General features: G+C 39.0%; 1 protein-coding gene across 33 annotated transcripts in view; it reads right to left on the reverse strand.

Moving 5' to 3' along the window:
• Positions 1–21,020, reverse strand: part of ARSJ (arylsulfatase family member J) — a 149,099-nt gene that overhangs the window by 75,389 nt on the left and 52,690 nt on the right. For 18 of the 33 annotated variants that reach the window (XR_005700846.1, XR_009207844.1, XR_005700834.1 and 15 more), the window contains 4 exons: positions 18,348–18,471; positions 15,978–16,090; positions 14,927–15,037; positions 1,344–5,340 (listed from right to left, as the gene is read on the reverse strand). The gene's annotated coding sequence lies outside the window, so the exon portion shown is untranslated. Of the gene's footprint in view, positions 1–1,343; positions 5,341–5,861; positions 6,424–11,312; positions 11,423–14,926; positions 15,038–15,977; positions 16,091–16,750; positions 16,866–18,347; positions 18,472–21,020 lie in introns of those variants that run through there. The other 15 variants (XR_005700854.1, XR_005700856.1, XR_005700851.2 and 12 more) reach the window with 6 other exon arrangements.

Consider the following 21,020-nt stretch of genomic DNA (forward strand, 5'->3'; position numbering starts at 1 on the left):
AAATAAACTGAAAACCAGGCTTAGAAGTGCAAATGGGCAGCCCACCAGTGGAAAGGTGGGCAACAGTTGTAGAGAACATTCTTTAAAGATTAGTCACTTTAATGTGCCCATATGTATCTTCAAAAAATAGACCAGATTCTCTGTGGGTGTAAAAGGCAGCAGTTCATGGAACTCAATTATTTATACTAGCAGATACTCTAGATAATGTTTCTACTCCTGGCAAAAACCAAAGTATGAAAACTTGACAAAAATACACACAGAACAGCAAAGGGGGGAAGAGCAGACCTTGCAAAAAGTGCCTGTCTTCCTGCTAAAAATACACATTAGATTTTCCTTTCAGTTTAAAAAGGATTTTGCTCTAGAAGTCTACTTTCCCCAAGCTTTGCAGCTAATTTTAGTGGCTTCCACACATCACAACGCGAAACAATTGTGCCAGCCTGCCCATTCCTAATAGGGGGCATTTATCTGTTTGCTTTCCAAGCAGTTACTGAGATGAAGTCTATCTGGCAATATTCAGCTCTGATGCCCGTAGATATCATCCTGGGTGCAACTTTTGGAGAGTAACCAACTAAGCCAGCTCCTGTTAAGATATCTCTGAGAACTATGTGTGTATTTGTAACCACAGCTACCCTCAGGTTCCTGAGTCCATCTGTGGTGGTTTTGGCCTTTTCTCTGTTTTGTGACCCCTCCCTTCTTAGAATGAAAATAAATTATCACAGTCAGAAAAGAGTATTGGTTTAGGTTGCACTGAAAGCAAAAAATCAAAATGCCTCCCCCTGCCAGATTGCAATACTCTCTTTCATCTTCTCTGACAGCGGCAATGACATTTAATCAGAGAAGGGGGAAATTCAAACTGAGGAGTCATTGATGCAGAGCTGTATGTAACTAGTGGGTAAAGTTTTGCCATTACGCTTCACCATTTGGAATTTCACATTCATTCTTTTAACTTCTCTGCTAAAGATAACACACATGTGAAATTCTAAGTACAATTCCTTTGTCTAGGGCTCTTTTAGCCCAGCTCACCGTTTACTATTAATCCACCTGTCCTAGTATGAATTTTCTGCTCATCTATTTTTTGGCATAACTCCCTGTTTTTTCCTCAGTATTTTTTTAGAAAGAAGTTGAAAAGTTGATAAAGTACATGTTATGCTTAATACACATGAGCTGTGACTAGAGTCTGGCCCATTGTTCTTTTTTTGTGACTTCCAAGAGGGAAAATAGGAAACTTTTAATCAATAAATAGGTGAAATGCAAAACAGTGAAATTTTCTCTTCTATAAAACACCAATACAAAGCTAGAATCATACAAATACTTGAGAAAACATTTCTTAAGAAAACCCATTGTAAAAGACAATTAACATTTTGCAGTGGTACGAAGTAAACTTTTTACAGGACTTAGAACTTTTGTGCCAATATTTACCAAACAAAGCATCACAAGCCACACAATGACCCAAATTCACTTGCCATTCGCAGCCATACAAATCCTTCTCAAGTATAAAGAATTAAACTATTTCATAATAAAGCTAGCCTCACATAAAGATGTGAGATTATCATCCTGCTTGAGAAATGTACATTATAACCTGAGAAAGAATTCTTCTAAGCAACTCTGACATGATATTTGGACAGCTGTTTAATAACAACATAAAATCCTGCTAGTTGAGTTCTATTATAGTTTCTCCTTGTGCTTCCAGCTGGCTGCTGCCTGCTCTAAGGGGACTGGAGACCAGAGCCAAAGATACACATAGCTCTGTGCAAGAATCAGAGAAAGGAAAGGCTGGGAGCCAAATCAGCCCCTCTGCTGCTGGGTGCCTTGGGCTGGAATTCACATCAAGACTGGCCTGAAATCCCATGAAGAAATGCAGACACAGATGTCACACTTCCACACATGTGGTCCAAGGCCACTGCAGTCTTTCCATGGCTCTTGGGTCTGACACCCTGTGGGATTACCCACCTCCCTCTGGGGATGAGGTTCTGCCCCCTCTGGAAAACCCAGCTTGGCACACTTGCCAGGCCTTCACCACGGAAAACTGACTCTGATCTCACCATAGGAAAACTGGGCCCCAAGCCCATGGCAGGAAAATGTCATGATGTATAAAATCACATTCGTCCTTAGACATGCGTGATGTCATTGGAGAGGGTGAAACCCTCTGAAATTGAAACGTCAATTCATATGGCTTGTTAGAAAAACAGCATTGGAAGCATGTTTTATCTGAATATGCCAATCTATTCAAGTCAAAACTGTGAGAATGCATGGGTTTTTATCTTTTGTTTCAGGAGAAAGCAGAACAATAGTTAAAACATGTCACTGTAAAAATGAAGTGATTTAGTGTTTAAAATACCAAACATCTTTTCTTTGTAAAGAATTCTGAAATGCTAGCATTTTGTCCCACTCACCATTGTGACCAGACTTCAAAATTTCTAAAGCTTCCCCTGAAAGAAACCCTGGTTTTGCACATCTCCAGAATTTAGATTGCCAGCTCCTAAAGCATTTTATGACCTATGTCCTGCAACTATAATGGAGGAGAAACAAAGACTCTAAGAAAGCCGCATGCCTTATTTCTTGTCCCAATCTGGCAGCCTCTGATGGCTTTCATCCTTAATAACACGGCTACCACATCACAGAATTCAGTATCAGTGCAACCTCTCACTTATTTTATACACAAACCCTGCAGTACTGAGGATGCAGAGAGACAAGCAGCAGTCTTTGGCTCCATCAGACCATATGCATGTTTTAATGTCTATGTTAGCAGTAATGTTCAAACTCAGTGTTATTTTGTCCTAACCATGAATAAAGGTCTGTGCAGACTAAGGATGTCAAGCAGCTGATACAGAAGCTCTGTACACAAAACTTTCCCCATTGACCCCCATACTGATTTATTGAGAATTCTGCCCGAATGCATTTGCTCGATGCGGAGCCTCTGCCTGATGCCCTCATCTTTATTCAGTGTTCTACAGAACCTGCCTTCCTGCCTGGCTATCACCCAGAAATAGCTTTTGGGTAAAATGAGAAAACATGCCAAATAAGCATTTAATATAAATCAGGTGGGATTTGATAGACTTCATATGGAGAGCTCCTCCTTGATTTAAGTGTGTCTCAGATCAAGTGTCTTGAGTATTTTGCATCAGAAGCCAGGGGCCTGGGAATGAGTCCCTGAAGGTCCTGCCCCAGCTGCAAATGCTCAGGAGCAGCCTCACCTGGAATCGCTCTGGGGAAATTAAATTGTGCTGGGCAATGCACACTTCCCATAACTGCATGCCTACTCTTTCCAAATGATGTTTCCTATACGACTCTTTCTGTTCATTTGGAGGCACATTCAAAGTAATGTTTTGCTGAAGCAATTAGTAGATTTGTTACAGGTTAGAAAAAAAGTCATGGTGGTTTTCATTTTTTATTCCTTCGAAGTTTTTTTTACTATTAATGGATTAATTTCCCAATCTACTTAATTGCTCCCATGAGCAATTTTTTACCTAACTAAACTGTTCCTAATATCTACATTTCAAAGTCCTGCTTTGCATATTTGCCTCAAGGTACTCTAGATTAGTGTTAGCACCAAAAACCTCAACGGAACTGGAGGTATCAGGCATACACAGGGATTGATCCAATGTGCATCATGTTCTGTGATTCTTTCTGGGAAAGACACCAAGAAATTCTCCAAGTTGGGATGCAGCAAAGATTCCTATCTAGCTGTCAGTCCAGCCATTCAGATGTAGGTGCAGGAAAAATCACAACTTCACATCTTCCCCCTGAATTTAGTTCATTCTAATATATTAATATGCAGTGTCCTGGATAGAAATTATATGATTAATTAATCATATTTAAATTTACCCTGTTAGCAACAAGGGGGAAAAAAAAAAAAAAAAAAGTACACCCAGTGCAATACCACCTTGCAAGATAGAGAAACTGAAACTCAATTTCATTTCATTCAAGAAGACAAAAATTCACATAGTTTTTCTGTGACGCACCCTTGGTTTGCACAGATCCCAATCATCCTGCAGCATAATTCCCTGATGTTATGCAGTTGGAATTAAATATAGGAAGCCAAATCTAATGCTTTTCTACTTTTATACACCTGATTCCTGCATTTATCTGCACCTGGAGAAATGGACTTCTCATACATATGAACAAGAGAAATAAAAGAAATGGGGACTTTAGGTGCTAGATTTAAAGTGCTACCATAAGCATTTAAATTCCAGCAGTGGATGACTGCTAGCTTCCTCACCCAGTAGAAAGCAGTGTTTAGGCCAGGAACTGCTGGACAAAATCTATACTAAATTAAGTGAGACATCAGTTTAGAATGTACAAGAGGCTTCTGCCATCAAAATCCTCTGACTCCATCCAAACCTTCCATCTCCTGTTTGCACTCAACATTTTCACTAATGCAGGCTTAAGGTGGCACATTCAGGTGACACCCCGTGGTTAAAAGGAAGAATATAATTGTGATTGTTTTGTGATTTCCTCATATACATGGTGGCACCTTTCTGAGTAGTGAATACATAATTAAAATATTAATGATACCTCTTGCAAGATCACTGTCAGGCCTACTTGCAGGATGGCTGCAATGTTCACTGGAGAACAGAATGTGGTGTTTAAATGAAGTGGCAGATTAGGGGTATGAATTAAAACAACTGAGCTGATGAAGAAAGAAGGAGGTTTGAAGTTAATAATGGATACCATGTAAGCTGACTTGTAGGGTTATTTAATGAAATTAGAATATCTAGGTAGGAGAGGAAGATTTTTACATCACCATGAGATGATAAGATTGTTAATCCTGAAGGTCTGGGTGAATATCTGCTCCACAGTCAACTGAGCATCACAGGCCACAGAATGAGTCCTAAAACCTTCGAATCCGTTCATATATTCATACCAACAGTAAAGGCTGATGTTTGGTTCTCTCTGAGCAATAAGCAAAAGTTGTTGTGGGATAGAATCTTGTGCATTTTGGTATTTTTATTTTAAGATATGCAATGAAATGCTGGGCAGACTCTTCAGATGACAAAGGGGGAAAGCAGGAAACTCCTTAGGAGGCAACCTTATTGAGAAAGCTCATTTGCTCACCCACCAATCCTCAGACACAGGGAGCTATGAACTGGCCAGGAAAAGTGAATCAGTCTCACAAGGAACTGCAGCAACCAGCTGACGAGCAAGAGAAAAATGCAGCTACAGGATAACAAGGTAGGCTGAGAATCTTGTGCTTTGCCAAGGTCTGTGTAACTAACAGCCATGAAACAGTTTGCTTTGTCAGGGACCACAGCTGGCCAGGAACTCACATTTATTGAAAAGGAGACCCTCCTGCACTCTTGGTTTTTATTCCATCAGCAACATAATCTTGTTAAGATGTACCTGTGGAAAAAATTTAACTCCAGTTTTTGGTCTGTGGGTTTTTTGTTATTTCACTCTAAAGAGAACTCAGCAGGCAAAACATGACCCTTCCCTGGTAATTTCCACACCTCAAACAGCCAGCGATATTTTTCTTATACTATATATTTCTCTATTCGCACTTTACTCACTAAACGTTTCTGAGTTGAAGGCAGCAGATTCATATTTGTGACAAACACGTCACAGTAAAAAAAATACTCTGCAATTCTAAAGAACGAGAATATCCCTGAGATTGAAAAAATGCAAAGATAAATAACCCAACCCTCCAAAGAGACTGGTACTGAACTATTTGTGAGGAATCAAAGGCGGAAAAGGCTGAAAAGAATCTGCAAATTCCATCAGTCTTTAAAATCTATTTTTGGAGCATTTGAAAGAATATTAAATTACAACAGCAAATCTGACTGTAAGCTGGGCATTAATTGTTGCACCATTCTTTATTGCCCTTGAAGTGAGCTGCACCAGCATTTACACCAGTTACTACCAAATCCCACTAAATAAACAAAGCAGTATTTTTTTGTGAAATACGAAAGTAAAGCACCTTGGCCTAAAACATGGGACTTGGGTGTAATCTCCAGCCCACAGGTCCACATCCACACTTCAACTGACATAGGTAATCAATTTTGCTATTTATTAATGCTTTTTTAATAGTTCAAAGCACTCTGATATGCCAGTCACTTTTATTTAGCAGAGAGTTTACTGGCTCTTTTCTCTCAATGCTTAAACAATACTTTATACTGATTATCCTATACTTCTCCATTTATTAATTTAAGCAGAAAATTATTCAGGAGTTTAAAACAGAATACATTCATTTCTCTTTTCTTTGAGCTGCATTCTGCCTTTGAAACAATCTGAAGATCTCTTCTGATTGAAGGCATTCTGCCTTCATCAGACAGAATAAATGTACGTAGAACAGGAGGTGCTGAAGGTGGGTGTATATAACTACTGAAGAAATTGGCAGATAATAATGACATTCATGAAAGATTTGTCAAATTCAAGATTGTACTTGAAGTTTGTTGTTCCTGTGAGCCTTCTAGAATAACAGAATACCTGTTTATAAAAAAAAAAAATTAAAAAAAAAAAAAATTCTATGTGGATCCTTGAAATCCAGGGAAAAAGAATCAAAATATCAGTCCTTTGCTTAGAATTTTTTCTTTCCCACTTGTACCACAAAATTGCTTTTCCTTTTTAAGCCAAGAAATTACAGTGGCTAATAATCAACACCACTCAATTATTGACACCAAATAGTAACCTATTACTGTGATTTAATGAGAGGACAATTTATATTGTTTCAATACTAGCTCATGAATAATCTTGACTTACATTGCTAATATGGCAGATAACTAATTTGCCTCATGTCATTAAAGAATTTTAACCTGTGACTGTATCAGGATTTCACTTAATGCTTTTATATCAGAATTCAAAGAAGTAGAAACAGTAAGTACAGAGATAAATTGATTCTACCCTGGTTGTGTTCACTGTATCCTGGGGTGTGTTTATATCAGACTTAAAACTGAAGTAGTGACAAAATAGCTGACATGGAGAAGAAAGAAATTTGTCATGTCTGTAGCTCAGGAAAGAACTGACAGCTGCCAGCATGAATTTATCCTGTCATTTATAAAATAATTAAACATTGGTTTCCGTGGTGGAAAGCAAAGGAAAAAAAAGGATTCAGTCTAGCAAAAGCTCTGACTGACACAGATATTCATCTGTGGAGAGGAAGGTGAGAAGGTTGGGTTTTCCTTACATTCTTGGGATCAGCAGTTTCTGACCTGTCCTTGTGCATGCTTAACTTCACATCCCTCCTCATCCCAGTGCTGAGAGTTCTGTGTTTTCCCTTTGACAGACATACCACCCTGTGCTTGTCAAGGAAAGCTTTTAGGGGCAGAGTACCAGAAAGGAAGCTTCAAGTCTGTCAGAGAGCTGAGAGGAGTTTTTTCCCATTCCCTACGGATAGTGAGGTCAGAACCCAGGCTCCTGCCCCCAGAGGCAGCCATCCCTACAGCACAGGCAAAGGCTTTCCTTCGGGCTCCTACAACACACTCCTGACCTCCAGCAAAAGAGACCAGAGGCAGAAAAAACTCAAGTGCTCCCACAGAGATTACAACCAGAGATTCCAAGGGCAGCATCCACGTACCTAGAATATCTCATGGTTTTTTTAAGGATTAAGCTGGATTGAAAAAGCAAATTGAGCTGAAATAACCCATTAGTTAACATTTTCTACTAAATATACTTCAACAGAGGGGAAAATTCACTTTTAAGAGTGAGTTAGCTCATTGCTTTCTGCTTTAAGTTCAACCATGACTAAATTAAATCTCTGCATTCACTGACTTGTACCCTCAGCAGCAGAACTGCTGAAGCAATGAAACTTTTCCTGAGTCAAGAGTTCCTTTAGAGAGCTCTTTGCACCAGCCATCCCTATCCGCTCAATTTATGAGCCCATTTGAAAAGCTCCTACAAAACCCAGAGCGTTCTCAATACTCAATCTGGAATGCTCATAACTCAATCCAGTGAAAACCAATTTTCTCCAGAGAACTCAAAAGCCTTTCTTCTTGGTGAGAGCAATTTCCAAGTCGTATTTCAAGTTTCAGCTCCCATTGGTTTTGGCTGTAAAATTGTTTAAAAAGAGTCACTCTCTCTCTAAATATAAATGCATGTAAATATTACACTTATATTTTACTTTGGTATAGATACTTTTTAACCTCTCAATTTTATCAGATACAGGAGCAGCTGAATGCCCTTCACTCAGGAGCTTCCAGGCAAACTAAGATTACCATGGGTTTCAGGAAGAGGTTGAAATATTTAGGAATCAAAGGTGAAACTGCAGAAAAAAAATAAACTTGACAGAAATTGAAATCATAGTTGTCTTGCTTTCCATGGACCTCCAGGGTCCCCAGAAATCCTACACTCAGCTCAAGACTCCTTCTACTTGTCACTCTGCAGGAAAAACACGTATTAAGAAATAATTCTTCCTCAGTAGCAATCTAAATATGCACTGTTAATGGCAAAAGAAGGAACTGAACTGAAATTAAAATCCCAATAAATCATCCAACTCCCATATAATTCAACAATTCAGCCACAAATTAAATTCAAGCTCTAGCCTAATTTTCCTATATTCTAAGTCAACATAATGCTGTTTCTCACTTGTTACTTGTTTGTCTTGAAAAATTTCAGTTACTTTGAATACTCTACAGGCTTTGTTGCCAGAGATCCAATGCTTCCATGTCTTGCTCTTTCCATATTTGACTCCTCTCATTTCCATATACTTTTACTTGTTTATATCCAATAGGAACAGATAGCAGCCAACAGATTTAAAAACATCCCTTAGTTCATTTCTGGAAAGGTTAAGAGCTCAACTCCATTGCTTCTCTTTATTGTAATAAACGAGATGTGCTGGAGATCCCACACAGATGAATCCTGACTTTTACATGCTGCATTAGAATAGGAAGAAAACTAATTTTCTTATCTCTGAGCATTTCATAAATATTGGTTTTGCCACTTTTTGTGTGTGCAGAAAGTTGGAAATCTCAAACTGTTACAAGGCAAATTCCCAGGCACTTGGAGTGATTTGAAAATTTTAGTTTGAATAAAAGCACTGCAAAATGTATCACTGCTTTTGTTAGCATCATCTAACATTTCAGAACTAGGATTTAATCAAATAAACATCCCACATTATCTTTCATATTGAAGACTGCAAATATTTTTTCTGATAGATTCAAAATCTTCTGATTGCAAAAACTTTTTTGCCTTATTCCATTCCCACTGCCTTGGCTTTTGTTTCAACAAATTTCAACAGCATTCAACCCGTTGTACCCTCAAGGCACTGAAATTCTGCAATGCTGGTTCTCATCTCGCAGTTAAATTTTGATGCAATCTATATTTCCTTGCTCTGCCAGTTTAACAGATCCTTCGCATTATTTCAGTGGATTTTGGATATAATAACCACTGCCACATGCAAACATGAAGTTAACAACCGAATCATGATTTTACATCTGCAAACCAATGGCAAGCACGCAGGAGTTAAGTGTAATAAAGGTTGGGACAGTATCAGAAGCCACAGCTTGGTTCACTTACTACTAAAATTTCCTACAGTAATTCTGGTCACTTTGACAGCCGATGAAATATTAGCCTAAGCAAAACACATCAGCACTTGTATATGTTTGAGAAGAGTAATTTATCAGAAATAAAATAAATGCCAGCTGTAATTCTCTCAGAGGTCATTAGAATTTGGAAGTTAAAATATAGATTTTTTTATCACAAGGAGAATTTACATTGGATTGAATTAATTTCTGGTATGTCCATGAATCATTCAGTTTTAATGGACTTTTATCAATTTATAGCAGCAAATGATTTATGCCATTGGCATGAGGCCCTCCTAGGTTTCAAAACTTCTGAAATTAAGTGTTGGAATATTCGCTCTGCTTATTGCGTAGTTTTGAAACCTTGCAATGAGTCTGGATCTCTTGGATAGAAAAGCACGCAGTAGCATTTCTTTCAGCCAGAAGACTAGGCTGGAGATAGGTTTTGTTGAAAAATAGGTATCCCAGCTGAAATATCTTGCAACACAGCTGAAATGAGTGTTTCTCTAAGACCTACCTTCAGCACATGAAAACAAACAGAATCACTGGTCATGTCTGAAATGGTATTGAAGGATACATTGGATTCCTTCCTCCAGTAGCACAGTTACCCTTTCTTACAGATTGCAATAAAACATTGCTGCACTTACACTAACAGGAATTTACAAGTATTAGCTTCCTAAAAAGAACTTCTAAAATATCTCACCAACTTTGCTCTTTTCAGCTCTGCTTTTATATTTCTGATTATTTCTCAAGTTTTCTAATGTTTTCAGTTTTAAAACTTCTTCAGAATACATTCAATAAAATGTTACACAGACATGAAAACACATTCTATACCCTGCAGACAGTCAATTATGTATGATTCAGCTTGAGTGAAAAAGAAAAGGGATACTGTAAGCATGATGATTTCATGGTGCTTGCTAAAACTAAGGCTTGCTGTATTTTCACCTACAAACTTTCCTTCTTTTTCCCAAGAGTGGGCTGGAAAGTAGTTGTTTATCTCAAATACTACTGTGCCATATAGTTGATAAATATTTTTTTAACAGCAACTATTCCATAGACAGCTAAGCTGGAGTATTATCCAGGGTGATGCTTTCAAAAGCAGCTTTTATTCACTTTGATTAAACTGCTTTAGAAAAGTTTCTGCTTTCACACCTAGAAGACTGGGCAGCAAAGTTTTGAATCTTGATTTTATAGAAGTAACTCCTTTTTGTTTCCAACATGTGGCATTTCTCTGCTTACACACAAGCACCACTGAAAGGGAATGCTTAGGTGAGTAAGAATAGCAAGTCTTCTTTCTAATTAAAAAAGCTATCCTGCACATAGCACAAGATAATCCCAAAAATTTTATCTCAACTGGAACATCACACACACACATATAAAAATAACCATAAACCCACCTAAACAAACATGAACCCCTAAAGCAGTGGGAAACTATCTTGACCTTGTCTGGACATCTCTTGAAAATGTTTTCAAGGATCCATAGGCAGGCCTTACCTATCTGATAGCACCACTGACGAGATCCTAACTGTGGGAATGGTATTTACTGGCATATCTCTTATGCATTATCTGAACAGACTGACGTCCACATGTTGGTAACTTGGAATCAACTGCAGCACACAGCGGCAACTTACAGTAGGAACACAGGGTTTACTCTGGCTTGATTTTGATGGGTGACTGTGTCTGGTATTTTCCGCAACACTTGACAGTAAAATGAGATCAACACCAGTGGAAATGACATGCCTTTATATACTTTGGAGTGTATTTCTCACCCAAGAGCACTTCCAGCTCTCAGAGTGCTCTCAAAGAGCGCTTGCAGCACGAGCCAGCTGCCTAGTGTAAATTGTAGGTGAGTTCTTACTGACCTAATCACACTGGTAGAAATAGGCTGGTCATGCTGAGAAATCCTTCTCTCAGTGCACTCGTTGAAGAAAGATTAATGGAACCAACATTTGTGAAAATGAATGTAAAAGCTGAAAGCCAAGAGAAACAGATCAAAACATGCATCAGCAAACCAGAACACAAGTATTTTCTTCTATACTACCTCATTCTCTGTCCAAAACTACAGATTTACATGAGATGTCACCTATAACTCACAAAGAAAGGAAAAAAAGCAGAATCTCTAGCAAATACTTTGACTTTTTGGGTTCAGAGTTGGGACTTCTTGCTAGAAGAGACTGGAGAAGAGAAAGAGTAGTACAGAAAGAGCAGTTAAATTTCTCAGATTGAATTTTGATACTCAAAACTGCTACTAACTTGTGGGTGACTGACAGCAAAGTGAGAACTGGCAGCATTTCCTTCAAAGAAAAATCACTGCATAGCCTAGTAGAATACTATTTTAAGGTATGACTTCTTATTTGAAAAACAGGATTGACAAATGTTATTTCTATCCTGCATCCGTTTTGAAGAGTTTCCACTTTTTAGCAGCAACTTCAGCTTCAACCAGAGTGCTTGCTGCTGGAAAACACAGGAAGTTGTGGCCTCAGGAGTATGGCTGCTATAGGTCACCTCCTGTAAGCCAAATGCCAGTATTTTTTACAGATAAACCTAAAACTGGTTTTGAGTTCACTTGGACACTTCACTTACATAAAGCTGGCGTGGTACAGATGCTTTTAGAACAAATACCTACTCCTGCTGAAATCAGCAGCATTACCATTGACATCAGCAAGATCAGGTCTAGAAGTTAAACATTTCCCTGTGGTATAAATACCTGCTTTTCTGTGCCTTGTAGGTTCTTACCTTAAATATTACTGAGCTGAAAAGAACCGAGAAGTGTTTTTAAAACCTCTTTTCAAATGGGTGTTCCCAAATGGAGAAAGCACTATCGTTTGCGCTTGTAACTTCACTAAACAGAGATGTTCCACAAAAATACTAAATAATAAATGAGTTCTCTTTTGCTAACAGATTAGATGCATTAATTAAAAAGCCCTTAAGCTTTCAGAAATGCATATATATTTTGCATAATCTCCTTGGATGTATTTTAGCAAATTAATAAATGAAGTTTTATGGTTTCCTTTCCCCTGTACTTCCCAACTAATGTGCTTATCTGTAAAATTCAGCAGTGGGAAAGGATAATTATCCTTAATAGCTGTATGTAGAGAGCAAGACACGCAGAGAAGCCAAGTGTCTGTGTACAGACTCTGCTGCATATGGAACCGAGTTCAGTCTTCCTGAGCTACAAACCAGCCAGACACAAACCACTTCCAGACTAGGAAAGACAGTTCTCCAGAAGTGGAGAGCACACAGCACCTGGAGTTTACTTACAGCAATCACAGCACAGCCAAAACCCAAACACCAAGTGAGTAAACTTGGGGCTTTGCAGGCCTCAAAAATACAGCCTAAGTTTGCAGGGAGTCAGAGCAAATAACTGATCCAGGCCTCCCAGCTCCCCAGTTCATAGCAAGATCCTCAGAACAACCTTACTTAATAGAGTTTAAAAGTTCACATCTCATTTGAATTTGGGCAGGTAAGAGCAGTACTTACAGCACTTGGAACTTCTGCTTAGCACCACTTAGGAATTTACCATTAACCCAGGCTATTAAAAAGCATGATCCAGCAGGGAAGACTTTGATTTCAATATCTTTTTCTTTTTGATATTATTAATTTTCAATTGGTGGCTTCTGAACACTGCAACAACCCCTAAAAGAAAATCTTCCATATTTTTAGCATCTTTAATTTAAACTTGAGACCTCTGATCCTGTGCACAGAGCTTTTAAGAGCAGTTTGTTTGGCTTAATTAAATTTCTGCTGAGAAATAAGCTAAGGAGTTCCTAATGTCCCATTTTACTTAATGTTCCTTTTGTAACACAAGCAGCAACCATCTGGATTTCTCTTTGCTTTGGCAATCTTTGAGCACCTGCCCTTTCATCATTCTTTTATCTTGATCCCTCTCTAGCTCTCTCCCCATATCACACAACAAGAGCTGTGCCATGTCAGACACCACAGAATGCTCACCACAAGCTCATTAACTCACTGGGGAAACTGCACTGCTGTGCCATGTAAAAATATACAGAGTATCCCCCTTTTTTTGTAGCATTGCCCAAAAGACTGTAAAAAGGCATCATTACAAATTAGGGCAGACATCTCAACATTCACTTTTCGTTTGTGTGGCTTGGCTTATCTTTGGTAGTTTCTCACATCCTTATTAAAAACCATTAGCACTGTAGATATATATATACATACACACACATTTTGTGAAAACTTTTATTTTTTTAGATGCAGCACATTGTACTTCTTAGTGTGGACTATTATAACTTCAGCGCAACAAGTCCTGCAGCACCTCAGAAACCACTCTGAAGAGTGAATGCTCCATTTGCACAGCTCTGTCTGTAACAGCCTATGATTTATCTGACAGATGTTTCATATTGCTTGATAGGGAGAAATACATCCAAGATTATAGCTTACATTTTTAGCAAGATATTTGTGCAGACTCCTGGATGTAGTGTCAGCACACTCCTGGCAGTCACCAGTACATCTGGCTCTGTGCTTAGTGTAAACTAAGACCTCCACAGCCTCTCCCCTGTTAGAGGGCTCTGCTTGGCTCACAAAGGCATCATGCCCTTACTAAAAGCTCCAATAACCGGACAGTTAAGAAACCACAAGACTGGACTTTTGTGTTTATGGACAGCCCCTCAAAACCCAGAAAGCATGACAATTCAATAAATTACTGCACCTGACAGATCATAGCATTAGCGGCACACAGCAGCAAGAAACTCCGTACAAATTCCTGTCATTCTCCAGGGAATGGTAGCATAAAAGCCTCAAATAGAGATTAGGCAAAAGTGCTGACCCAAAGAATTGAAGATTAAACAATTGAAAGCTGCGTATTTGCTGATGGACCCAGCACAGCTGAATTTGTCCCATGACATCCCATGGCTAACAAAAACCTGAGGAGCCCAAGAGCAAAGCCTAAAAGTATTTTGCTTGCAAATAAGCATTATAAACAGGCACACGCTGGCAAAATCACTCACTGGGGGGAAGGCAGCAAGTGTGCTGGCAGCATACTTTCACCAGAATAAAAAGAGGCTAGTAATTCCAAATTATTTCTTAAAGGAAAAAGAGTATTTTACCTGAATTTAGTCTTTTGAAAGATTCTAGAAAACCCTGCAAATAAATTCAAATCCTGGATTCTTCTGAGAACACAATGTATCCAGGGAAGACCAGGAGGCATACTTGTTTCTGATTTCCCTCCTATGCTGTCCTCCCTATATTTCCTGCTTAAGTGACAATGCTCCCCATGTTAATTCCACTTAGTGGATCCTTAGTTGTTACATAAAATGCTCTGAATGTATTTGCTGCAGATTTTTAACTTAGCATAGTTGGACATGTGAGAATAAAAATAACAAAAATAATAAAATATGAAAGGCTGGCTCTGGTGTGAAAGGGTGAGATAAATGGCAGATACCTCCTCACTGCTAATTCTCTTCACTGGCAGGACATCTGACAGGGCCATCCCTACTCCTGTGCATTCCACATACCTGAACCAGGATGTTCCAGTAGCCAGAACTTCATTTTCCTTCTGAAAATCCTTGCAGATTCATTTTTAGTCTTGCTTTTCAGGCTTCAGTGATTTCTTAGATTAATAGTCTCTGGAATTTTTAAAATACATCTATGTTTGCATTTATTGATAAGAGTCAGTGAAGTAATTTCTCTCCATTATGCTTTGAAAAAGTAATTATGATCATATACAGCAGAAAAACATTTTTCAGCTTTCTTAGTCTGAATGTAGACTTTTGAAATTTTTCATATCCTACAAACAAATGCTATGCCTTTTAGTAATTATAAAAGACATTTAAAATAGGATTTTAATGGGCTAGGGTTCTTGTTTTATCTTCTGTGGTCTTGCACACCTTCATTGATGCTTATAAAGTTTAAAAATTACTCAAAGAGTATTTATGCCACATAGAAGGCCTAATTTGTAATATCTAAATTTTAAATGTTTTGGGTGGTTTTAATCTGCTAGTCATAACTTTACCTACTTTTAGACAAAATGACTAGGTCTCTAATAATTTGGTTGCTTTTAACATTTCGAAATGGTTTTAAAAGCAGGCTTCTATTTTTATTGCCTTAACCAATTTAGAATGAACAGAAGTTTTCCGACCTCAATTTTATTAAACCTACTATTCACCATCATTCCAAATAGAAAAAAACCCACATTGCTAATAATTGCACAGAGCTACAGCTTTACATAGTTTGTTATATGATAGCAAACAAAAAATGCATTATTTGCTTGACAGTCAACACAAATCCTAAGGTTGCTGTTGCAGGCCACAGGAAAGCAGAGAGGTAAAATACAATTTAGTAAATAAATGCTTCCTAATATCTGGAGTTTAATTATAGAAATAAAGCAGAATACAGTCATGCCAAATTTCATCCCAACAGAGGTATTTTAAAACACAAGCAGGCAGTTCTAAAGTGACCCACAGACACTCTGCTCTCCAAAGACTGTTAGTTTTAACTGTGACACACAAGGGAAACACAGGAGAACTGCAACTAGACAGAAGATGCACAAGTAGCTATGTCTCCTACCATGACTGAAACGAAGGGCTCAGTGCAGGATTTTATCAGGAGAATTCCTTATGCACAAGGCAACCACACGTACAGCTTCCTGACTGCCCACCATGGGCACATCCATTGACTGGCTGAAAGACAAAGTCCATAAGTCACAACATTATTTCAGATGGAAGGGACCTCAAAGCTCATCCAGTTCCATGGGCAGGAAGAAGTCCCCAGGAGTACATCTCTACTAACTTTTTTTTTTTAATATATTTTGGTAGAACTTCCTAAGCGAGAAGCTCTACAGAAGTTTTCATTGAAGCAACAAAACATTCAGAGAAGTCTGAGAAAGGAAAGCATTTGTAACAGCAAAACTGAAGTACTGGGTGTTTTTAAAATGACAATTTAGAACTGAAAATTTGCTCAGGTAATGGAAAGCCTACAGAAGAAACAGAAGCCAAACAGATGCTTATGACTTAGTGCTATATTAATGGCTTTCCCAACCTAACAGTATTTGTGCCTTTAAAGATTTTAAAGAACTCTTCAGAGCATTTTTATTATGAGTGTTATATTATTCAGATCCTTTCCTTTCCATTTCACTCGATAAAATAATTCCCATTACAGATTTTCAAATCAAGGCAGGCAGGGGATGTTGAATTAGAGCAGGAAGCACAAGAATCCATAATACTGAGAAAGTTTAATGACTGAATTGGCCTTAGACAACGTAGTTCTATAAGAACTACAATTCTACAACAGAACTCTGCCTCTGGAAAGATGTGAAAGGTAAAGACAAGATCTGAACTCACATGAAGGACAAATGTTCAGCATATTTATGTTTTCAGAGGGATATGACTTCATCTCTTCCCATCATATATCTTCTAATCGTGTTTGTGTAGTATAGGGAAGTATAAGCCCCTGGTGCTACATAAACAATGGATAATGAACGAGTGCATGTGATCCATCTCCAACAATTCTACTATGATTTCAGGTGTTACCTGGAAACCACCCCTCAAAAAAACAGAGCAAAAATACAGTGAAAGAGAGACATAGAAATTACATTTCCCTTTCTTCTAATTAGACCTATCAGAGCCCCATCTCTTTTCCAGAACATAATGAAGTATCATTAGCTGGAGTGGGATCCTGTCTGACAGAACTGCTGAATTTCCTTTGATTTATAGCACAGACTGTCTGCAGCATCTATTGTGAGCCTGCCTGGTTTCGTCTGCCTGCCTTCAGAGCCAGGAGCCGTGTGCTGCTGCTGGCACCAAGCAAAGCCAGGGAGGTTGGGCAAGCAGGGACAGCACTTCCAGTTGTGACACTTCAGGCACAGGAAGGAGCTCTCAAGACTCCCCAGAGCCTTCTCTTCTCCAGGCTGAACCTCCACAACTCTGAGCCTTTCCTCAGAGAAGAGAATCTCCAGCCCTCAGGGCCTCCCCTCAGCTCACTCAACAGTTCCAACAACAAACCTTGCTTGGTTTACAAGGGCATTACTTTGAAATGGCATTTCACAAGTTGAGATCCAACATCAAATTACCTGGTTTTAAAACTGGATGGCAATTACCTAGTTTTTCAGTGCTGTGCCTAAAAGGCTTACTCAAACAACGGTTTAAATCAGAGCCTCAGTTCCCTGGAGGAGGAATCTGAAGCCAGGGAGCAGCAGAGTGGTGTGATGCCCCCTTCTCAGGGAAATCTGGGTTATTGGAGAAAAGCAAGCCTCCAAACAACACAGCCATGCATCCAAGGATAAAGCAGTGTGCCAAGTCATAGTCATGTCATGTACTCATTGATATGGCCAAATACTGTCCATAAATCTGGCTTTCTGATCACTTCTAAAATATTCCAGTCAGCCACAAACTGTCAAACACTTCCTCAGGGAAGCGGAGCTCCTGGAGACACGGCTGAAGCATTCGTGCCTGTGGGTCATTCTGCCACTATATCCTGCGCATTGCCATAAGAATCCCTCTCAGCTTGGGAGATTTTGGCACGTTTTCCAAAGTTAGTAAGCATTCCAACAAATTTCAATGGATCAAATTACTTGAGGCCCAATGTTTATGTTTCACCGAAGCCCAAATAAAATGTGCAACTGCAAGCAGGGTGGTAAGCAGTGGTAGGAACACGAGGCAAATATTTGACTTATACATGTCAACCTCAGTTTAACTTTATAGCAAAATCCTTATCCTGAAGGGAACTGATTGGGAATCACACAAGGACACAAGGCATTCATTCTGTGTGTGCTCCACAGGCGTTGCTCTCCCTGCATGAAGGACATGTGGCCATGGGGAGAGCAGCTCCTGGGCACCTTAGGAATGGCCCAGAGGTCAAACCACAAATGCAGGTTCATAAGCCTCATGAAAGCAAAATATGGTTCCAGGGGTGATTGTGGGTCACCAATACGCTCCATACCTCCTTTGGTTTGGTTTAGAGCTGCAGCAGTGAGTCCATAGCTCAGCCTGTGACAGCATCAGCCACAGGGAAACAACTGGAGAGCTCTGCCTGTATTCATACAGCCGACCCAGCTTCATGGAACCTGCTCATTAAACAATCATGTAAAATTATAGAAGTAGGGAAAGAGAACTCCATAGTATTTGGAAAATAGACTAGAAGACATTTTGAAGCTACTGTTCCCATTTGCATACAATATTGCTGAGAATAAAGCAAAGGCTCCGAGTTGCATGTTGTTCCTTGGTCCCTGTATAACATTTCTATCCAGCCACCCCACAAACCCAAAGATAATTACTTTCTAAACTGTTGATAGTGCTACTCCCACAAAAGTTCACATTTTAAGGCAGCTCAGCACACATCCATCCAGAATCCCATATTTACCAAAGGCTAAGATTTTAAAGCTCAGTGTTGAAGTCCTAGGCCCTAAAAATGTAATTCCCCTCTTTATTACATTGGTGGCACATGTGAAATTAGCCTTATAAGACAAGGATGAGAAAAGCCCCCAGGATTTTTGTGGAGGTCTGAAAGGTAAAGATTGAACATATTCAGTTTATGCTACTCTCTGCTGCCCTTGAAGAATATGGGACACACTCAATTATTACTTTTTTTATGACTACTCCTTTTGGCCTTTGTGATCTTGTTAGACTGTTCTTCCTTTACAAGGGCAAGTGTGCTTAGCAGAAAATAACAGCCTATAGTCCATTCACCTCCTAATCACCTGCTTCGTGTTAAATTGCTATTACTTATTGAGCTCAACACACTGAATTTACAGTGTAAATAAACACAGCAGAGAATGGACAGAAGGGTATATAAAACACAAGAAAAACAGTGGAGTTACGTACTTATATTTGTTACACCTGCTTTTATTTCTTTTCTCATTTCTTTTATTTCTGTCCCTCATCAGGCCTTGAATTTTGAGAACCACTGAACTCAATTATTCATGTACAAAATCAGACAACTAAAAGATCAGCCAGTTGTGAAATGCCTTCAAAAGCATCCCCCTTGCCTACCTAGAAGTCTGCCCCTCAGACTGCTGGGGATGGATTTCCTCCCTTTACACAGAATATCAAGCAAATATAATATATTCAGGGTCATCCCTGTTATTTTGGCACCAGTGTTCCTGTGAACAAGGACAAGTGGGTTATGTTACACAGCTTGTTTTTCCAGGTATTCGGGAGCTCATTGGGTCTGAACACAGAACAACAGCAGCCACTCTCCTGCAACTACAGGAGCACAAAAGCACCAGGGCACCTTTTCTCTTTCTGGGACAGATCTCTCCCATTTCTATAGAAAATGGAGGGAGCTCTCAAATTTTTACAATCACTGTCATATCTCAAGTGAACAGACACAACACTTCTACTTTCCTGGTCTATTGTTCCTGCTGCGTTCCAGCTCTGCAATCAGACTAACCAGGCTACTAAGAATTTTCAGGGAGAACAAATGTTATTATTAATCCTTCTTTGGCTCCACAGCTAAGAGAACTCAGCAGCTCTCAGCCTACACAGACCTCAGACACACAACAAAGCATTGAACTTCTGAAAATGGCTCTGAAATAGGATGTGGCACAGCACAACTGGCCCTCAGAGGCTTTTAGCAGCAATCTCTGTATAATGCCAAGCTGTGTAAAATACAGTGTCATTCAGAGTGCTCCTTTGCCACCAGAAGGAATAATTAATGCAAGCAGTTATTATGGAAGAACACAGCCAACCTCATTTGCATTGGTGGTACTCTGCCAAACTCTTTGCATTTGTGATAAGTCGTGATTTCCAGGCCATTTTAGAGTCCCTTTGCATGAGCAGTGGGAAGGGAAAAGGAAAAATAAAAACAACTGAAATATAAATCAATTTTAATGTGAGGAGCTGGACATTTTTAGGTACATTAAGTTTCAGATTGAGCATGAAAACACCAAAAGAACCCCTGAAATTTTGTTCTGGTTTGGTTACTGTGTAAACCCTGTCTCAGGAAAGGTCTAAAAATAATTGATGCTGAAGCTACTGAAGATTTTTCCATAAAATAATGAAAACCATTTCATGAACTTTCAGTTTCTCAGAGCTGCATGATCAAAGTGAGCTAAATCATGAATCTGCTTTTGTAAGGAATTGTGTGAGACATCTGCTGGCAGCACATTCAAAAACCACAGATTTTTCCCTACTGGTTAAAGCAAGAACAGAGACTAAACTCTAGCTCAAAACTCAGTAAGATTAGTAGAGTCAGTCCTGTGAGCTTCAGAGGTTTTTGTCTTTTTTTTTAAATCAGACCCTGATATATTAAAAAAAAGGTTCAAATGACAGTAAATATGCTTGTCCTTTTTTGATTTTTTTCCTTTTTTGGGGGTAGCTATAACCTCCTTGCTCTACAGAAATGCAAATTGAAGACTTGCAGTGCTCCCAGTATCAACAGCTGAAGAACAAAGAAAACAAAAGTTTTGAAAGACACAAGCAAGAACTTGGAAAATAACCTCGCAGTGTATGTTGCATCTTACTCTACTGTGCACAGAAAATGCGCATTTGGGCAAGGGATACTAGCGATACTGGCCTTTACAGATGACATACCATCACTGAGCTTCACTTAACAACCCTCAACTCTTGTGGTTTTCAAGTTTGTTTTGCTCTAACCCTCAGAAGTCATTACAGT

The sequence above is a fragment of the Hirundo rustica genome, chromosome 5, assembly GCF_015227805.2.
Source record: "Hirundo rustica isolate bHirRus1 chromosome 5, bHirRus1.pri.v3, whole genome shotgun sequence".
Classification (NCBI taxonomy): domain Eukaryota; kingdom Metazoa; phylum Chordata; class Aves; order Passeriformes; family Hirundinidae; genus Hirundo; species Hirundo rustica.